The sequence below is a fragment of the Oncorhynchus kisutch genome, linkage group LG24, assembly GCF_002021735.2.
Source record: "Oncorhynchus kisutch isolate 150728-3 linkage group LG24, Okis_V2, whole genome shotgun sequence".
NCBI classification, from domain to species: domain Eukaryota; kingdom Metazoa; phylum Chordata; class Actinopteri; order Salmoniformes; family Salmonidae; genus Oncorhynchus; species Oncorhynchus kisutch.
The window spans coordinates 21,528,701-21,534,849 of record NC_034197.2 but is presented as its reverse complement, the minus strand read 5'-3'; the positions used below and the strand labels follow the sequence as shown (position 1 = coordinate 21,534,849).

Below are 6,149 nucleotides of genomic sequence, written 5' to 3'. Positions count from 1 at the left end.
CCCCCTTCAGAACAGCCTCAATTTGTTGGGTCATGGACTCTACAAGGTTTCGAAAGCGTTCCACAGGGTTGCTGTGGAACGCTGTGTTGTTGACTCCAATGCTTCCCACAGTTGTGTCAAGTTTGCTAGATGTCCTTTGGGTGGTGGACCATTCTTGACACTTGGGAAACTGTTGAGTGTGAAAAACCTAGCAGTGTTGCAGTTGTTGACACAAACCTGTATGCCTGGCACCTACTTCCTTTAAAGATTTTATAGAAAAGTGGTTAAAAAGTGTTCAAAAATCTACCAAAATGACAGATTCTTGAACATTATTTTCTTCCGCACTTTCAGGATTTTACATTTAAACACTTAAAACTGTCAAATTGGTGATCCCTAAAGTCTACTAACTACAATGGTATAAAATATAATATTCTGTATTTTGTCAATTTCAAGAAATGTGATTTGTACAGCATTTTGGGCCGTATTTTCATTATTATTTTTCAAAATATACATGATCCAATTGATAGCATTTCCACATTACCTTGTCATTTTTAAATCACCATTAGGCTTAATATACCACTTACTAATAAAGTTATAGCCAAATTCAAATGACTGAACAGTAATTTAGGAGACATTTCCACCACATTTCTGCATAAAGTTTAAAGGACACAAACATAAGCCATACATGGGTCCATTTGTGTTCTCCACACCACCGTAAGCATGTTAAGCCACCATTGGCTTAATGTACCAATTATTTATGGAGATATGGCCATGTGAATCTTGTCGAATTAGAACCAATGTAGCTGGTTGGCGGTCATTTTGGAAAACTTAATGTAATGCCACGTTTACATGGTACAAGGTAGACGGCAAACCGGATGTCATTGTTTTCAATGAGAGCACAATGTTAAATGCCCTTGAGGCTGGCGGTGAATGCCGTCAGTTACCACGGTAGACGGGTCTTTCCACCAAAGTACAAATATTTAAACTTTTGACGTCTGCCACAGCATTGTTTTCAACCGGAGGTTAATTTGCACTGTTTGTTTACTGAAATCACCATAACAACGTTTACTGTGGTCACAGACAGAACATTGAGATTTAGTTATGAAAATCTTTGCTTTCGTGTTGGGTTGCTTTTGCAGTCACCATCTGTCTTGCTTTCTTGTCCCGTTATGCCGACTGTTATGACAGTTTTTGCGTCCTTCGTCTACTCTAAACGCAGCATAAGGGATAAATAATGGGAGTTTCTTTTTCCAAACTAATGTCCAGAACAAATGTGGTTATCATGCTTATAGGACAGTTGCCAAGTGAAACCATATGAAAGCCCACATTTACCAGTATAATTTTTTTTTGTTGATATTATAATTTTTATAAGCAAATTCATACTTTCTCATGTTTTGGTTGAGACACGTTCGTTCTATATGTTCCGTTGCTATGCTCGCTGGCAACGGTCTTATCCCTTGCTTGCTGTTATCTCGCCAGCTAGCCAAGGTTAACAGTCTCGACCTCTGCAGACAGAATAACAGCAAAGTAGCTGTTTTCTATTGACATTTATTTGGATACATCCATAACAATAAACTGATAATGCTGGCATCGGTAGAAACATTTGCCTTCTCGTCAGGACACTCGTCAACACTGACTGTTAACTATGCAGAGATGGCAATGCATATCAAACACTAGGCTAGAAGCTAGCTAAATAGCTTGTTGCTAGCAAACCTCCCAATATGACAACCGAATTCCAAAATATCAGTTGCTGAAAACAGCTGGTCAAACTAGAAACATGTGGGAGGATTTGACAGCTTTTGCAGTGGAGGGGACCAGAGAAATTCATGTTCATCACTTGACACATTAGGTCATCAGATTACCCAAAGAAATATGTGGGCAAAACAAATCAACGCTAGCTAGTTTGCTAGCTACGTTTTTTCCTCTTTGGACCAATTTCAGTTTGTGTAGTTGTTGGTTTAGCTTTCTGTAACTTTGTAGCAATTACGGAATGCATGTGTAGGTGCGTATTGGCGTATCATGATTGCATGGAGTCCCAATATATTTTCCAACTGTCCCGTAATCAGTTTTTACAGTTTTTTTTTTACAATCGCTAGGACCCATTTCTCAATATTTAGGTCACTTTTTCAAAACTCTTCACACAGTGAGCATAACAGCAGTCTATGTGGGCTAAACTATGGATAATTTTTCATTGCTTTGGCACAAAATGCATTCAATGACTACATCTTTCAATTTTCATGAACTCTTTTCTCACTCAGACAACCACCACCAAAACTCTATGTACCTACAGGACAATTTACACATGTTTACATACTTTTTTAATTAAACTTAAATTCAAAACCCAAAATAACCACAAAATTGAATAAGACATACATTTGCTACATTTCTACAGTAATACTGTATTGAAATATATTCTAAATCTAAAAAAATGAAATACTATCAAAACAATTAGACCAACCACAGCTGATTCCCATTGTAGCTGAACACCTACACCAACACCTGTTAGTCATTCAATTACATTACCATCTATACAAAAGGGGACATTTTAGGAATAATGATGTAATGTTAACATGGACCCAGCCAGAGATAGAGAAGTGGCTGGGAGAGGAGTACGTATGCATGGTGGAAGAAGACTGAGAGGAAGATCAAGAGCTGTAGTCTCAAATGAGATTAGGGCTACTATAATTGATCATGTATTAAATCATGATCTATCAATGGGAGAGGCTGGTCTGAGAGTGCAGCCAAATCTGCAAAGCTCAACAGTGGCATCTATTCTGAGAAATTTCCGGCAAAACAACAGGTAAGATGTGCATTCTGCAAGGGCATCTGACTGAACTACGCATTACATAAGTAAATTGAGCAAAGCCTCCTAACCTACTTGTGTGTAATTGTTTTTGTATTTCTGCTTAGTACCCAACGGTTACCTCCTACAGGTGGGAGAGGTAGGATTTTCACTGCTGGGCAGGAAACTGCAATCGTTGATATGGTCATCAGAAACAATTGAATAAAACTCAGATTCGGGACAAGTGTTGGCAGACAATGTAAGCATATCAAATATTTCTAGAGTCCTGAAACAACATAAAGTCAGGATGAAGCAGTTGTACACTGTCCCCTTTGAGAGGAGCTCTGAATGAGTCAAGCAACTCAGAAACCAATAAGTCCAGGTAAGATGACTATAAAATACAGAACTGGTGTTGAACAAAACCAAACAGGGCAGAGGCATACAATGGCATGTTTTAAGGTATAATGTAAACTACTGTAATAGTCTAACTCTTATGTTGCCTTGTGGATTTATTTTAGAGAGTCATGGAGATTGAAGCCAGGCAAACACCCCACATATTCATCTTTGTTGATGAGGCTGGTTTCAACTTGGCTAAAACACAGTGGTGAGGAAGGAATGTGATTGGAAAAAGAGCCACAGTGGATGTCCCAGGCCAGAGGGGTGCCAACATCACAATGTGTGCAGCAATATCATCTGGTGGATTGTTGTTACACAAACCGCTAATTGGGCCATACAACACCGAGCGTCTCATTTCATTCCTGGGTGACCTCTATGGAAGGGTCGTGCCAGGTGAGGAAAGGGTTGCAGTGAGGCGAAATCGGCCGACGTTTGTAATTATATGGGACAAGGTGGCATTTCACCACTCCCGTGCAGTCACAGTGGTTTGCAGCCCATCTCAGGATGATGTCACTTTTCCTCCTTCCTTACTCTCTATTCCTCAACCCCATAGAGGAATTATTTTCCTCATGGAGGTGGAAGGTTTATGACCACCATCCACATGATCAAATGTCCCTCCTGGATGCAATGAATGCTGGATGCCTGGACATATCTGCAGAAGATTGCCAGGGATGGACAAGGCATGCCAAATGATTCTTTCCTAGGTGTATTGCCCAAGATGACATAAGATGTGACGTGGATGAGAACCTGTGGCCAAATGCATAAGACAGGGTTGACTAGTATTGCTACTGTATCTGTATTGGTAGATGGTGTATATACAAATTATTGTATTTTGGAATCACTAAATGCCATTAAATGACAAAACATATTGAAGCATATTGCATCATGTAGAGAGTTGTCATTCTTGATTTGTAAAGAAAACATTGTGTAATGCTACCTGTTGTTTAGGTCATTGTTTTATGAGTGACAACGTGTGCTTGTTGGGTGACAACTTTGCTAGTGTTATGGAAAAACGAGTTGATTTAAGACATGTATGAAGTGTTTTGGTAGTTTTAGGGCATTTTGAATGTGAAATTAACTGCTGTGCTAAGCTAAAAGTTAGTTAGGTCACTTTTTCAAAACTCTTCACACAGTTCTCCTAAGTATTGAGAAATGTGTCCTAGCGACTGTAAAAGAAAAAAAAACGAATGTCCATTCTAGAATGCCGTTCTAGCCAATCAGAAACAAGTATTCAACAACGCTGTGGTATATTAGGTTATTACATCTGCAATGTCACTATAGCTAGACATCTTTATATACTATTTTATTCACTTTGTAAAGACTGAAAGCTCTCATTATAATGGGCCACATGTCTCTCTGCTGGACATATGGGATTTAACTAAACATAATATATTATTGTAATCAGTAGACTTCAGGGAACACCCATATATTTTTGAGCATTTACAAGTAAACTATTGGAACTAGTCATGAAAACATGTACGTAAATTAAGTTGGCACATGTTTTTGCCACTTTTCTACTCATATTTTTAAGGATATGTACATTATCGTTCAAAGGTGTGGGGTCACTTAGAAATGTCCTTGTTTTTTAAAGATTTTTTTTTTTTTGTCCATTAAAATAAAATCAAACTGATCAGAAATACAGTGAAGACATTGTTAATGTTGTAAATGACTATTGTAGCTGGAAACGGCAGATTTTTTTTTTAATGCAATATCTACATAGGTGTACAGAGGCCCATTATCAGCAACCATCATTCCTTAAAGAAGGAATAAAACTGGCCTTCTTTAGACCAGTTGAGTATCTGGAGTATCAGCATTTGTGGGTTCAATTACAGGCTCAAAATGGCCAGAAACAAATAACTTTCTTCTGAAACTCGTCAGTCTATTGTTGTTCTGAGAAATTAAGGCTATTCCATGCGTTAAATTGCCAAGAAACTGCAGATCTTGTACAACGCTGTGTACTACTCCCTTCACAGAACAGCGCAAACTGGCTCTAACCAGAATAGAAAGGAGTGGGAGGCCCCGGTGCACAACTGAGCAAGAGGACAAGTACAAGTACAAACTAGAGTGTCTAGTTTGAGAAACAGAAAAGTCTTCAACTGGCAGCTTCATTAAATAGTACCTGCAAAACACCAGTCTCAACGTCGACAGTGAAGAGGTAACTCTGGGCTGCTGGCTTTCTAGGCAGCAATGGATTCAGATTGTGTTTAATAGTCACCAGAACAATTATTTCACCCATCTGCTGGACTACTCCAAAAAGATAATGTTCAAATAATTTGATTTTGCAAGATAACATTTAATTGGCGGGTATGTTTGTGTATACAATCCTAAGTGTACCCTTTAAATAAGTTTACTGTTTGGATAATGTGGTTCTGTTATACTTCTGTCACAGCTCAGAAGCATACTGCATGACCTGGTGGCTGCAGTTTTGACAGTTGTAGTCCTTTCCCAACTCTGTGTTTTGCTGTTGGGGATTATGGGTTCAAAGGTCATGCCTAATCCCCAACGAGTTAGTCTGAATATCAAAGCCCTCCAAGCCAAGCCCATCCTATGGGGGACACATTGAAACCCAATCTTCAAACTAAATGCTTCAAGATGGTTCTCAGTTTTTTCCTGTTTTTCCAGGAAACTACAAACTATAAAGGGATTCATGTGTGATATGAATCCCTATAATGATTGCAAAATACATATTCAGAATTTAGTTCAGAGGAATGACATTGTCTGTGTTTTCCTCTGTTATGGTGCAGCTCCCACTGTCTTTGAGAGAGAAGATGCTGTATCTGAACAGAGAAAATGAACAGAGAGATGGTTTCCATTTCACTGGATGGGGTTATCCCACCGGAGGGCCTGACAAGCTCCTGATGCTGTCTGACAGCCCAGGACTTTCCACCACTTTGATGCCATGACATTTGAATGGAGCAGCCTGGGGGGAGACGGATGATAACTTGCATGAGTTCACCCATTTCTCTGTCTCCTGCTGGCGGGCTGTATAAAA

At 39.1% G+C, this 6,149-nt stretch overlaps 1 long non-coding RNA gene across 1 annotated transcript; it reads left to right on the top strand.

Moving 5' to 3' along the window:
• The first annotated feature begins 203 nt into the window (after positions 1–203).
• LOC116356846 (uncharacterized) lies at positions 204–4,749 on the top strand. The gene is made up of 3 exons (XR_004205140.1): positions 204–2,779; positions 2,890–3,143; positions 3,280–4,749. It is a non-coding gene; the product is annotated as an uncharacterized LOC116356846 (long non-coding RNA).
• The last annotated feature ends 1,400 nt before the right edge of the window (positions 4,750–6,149 follow it).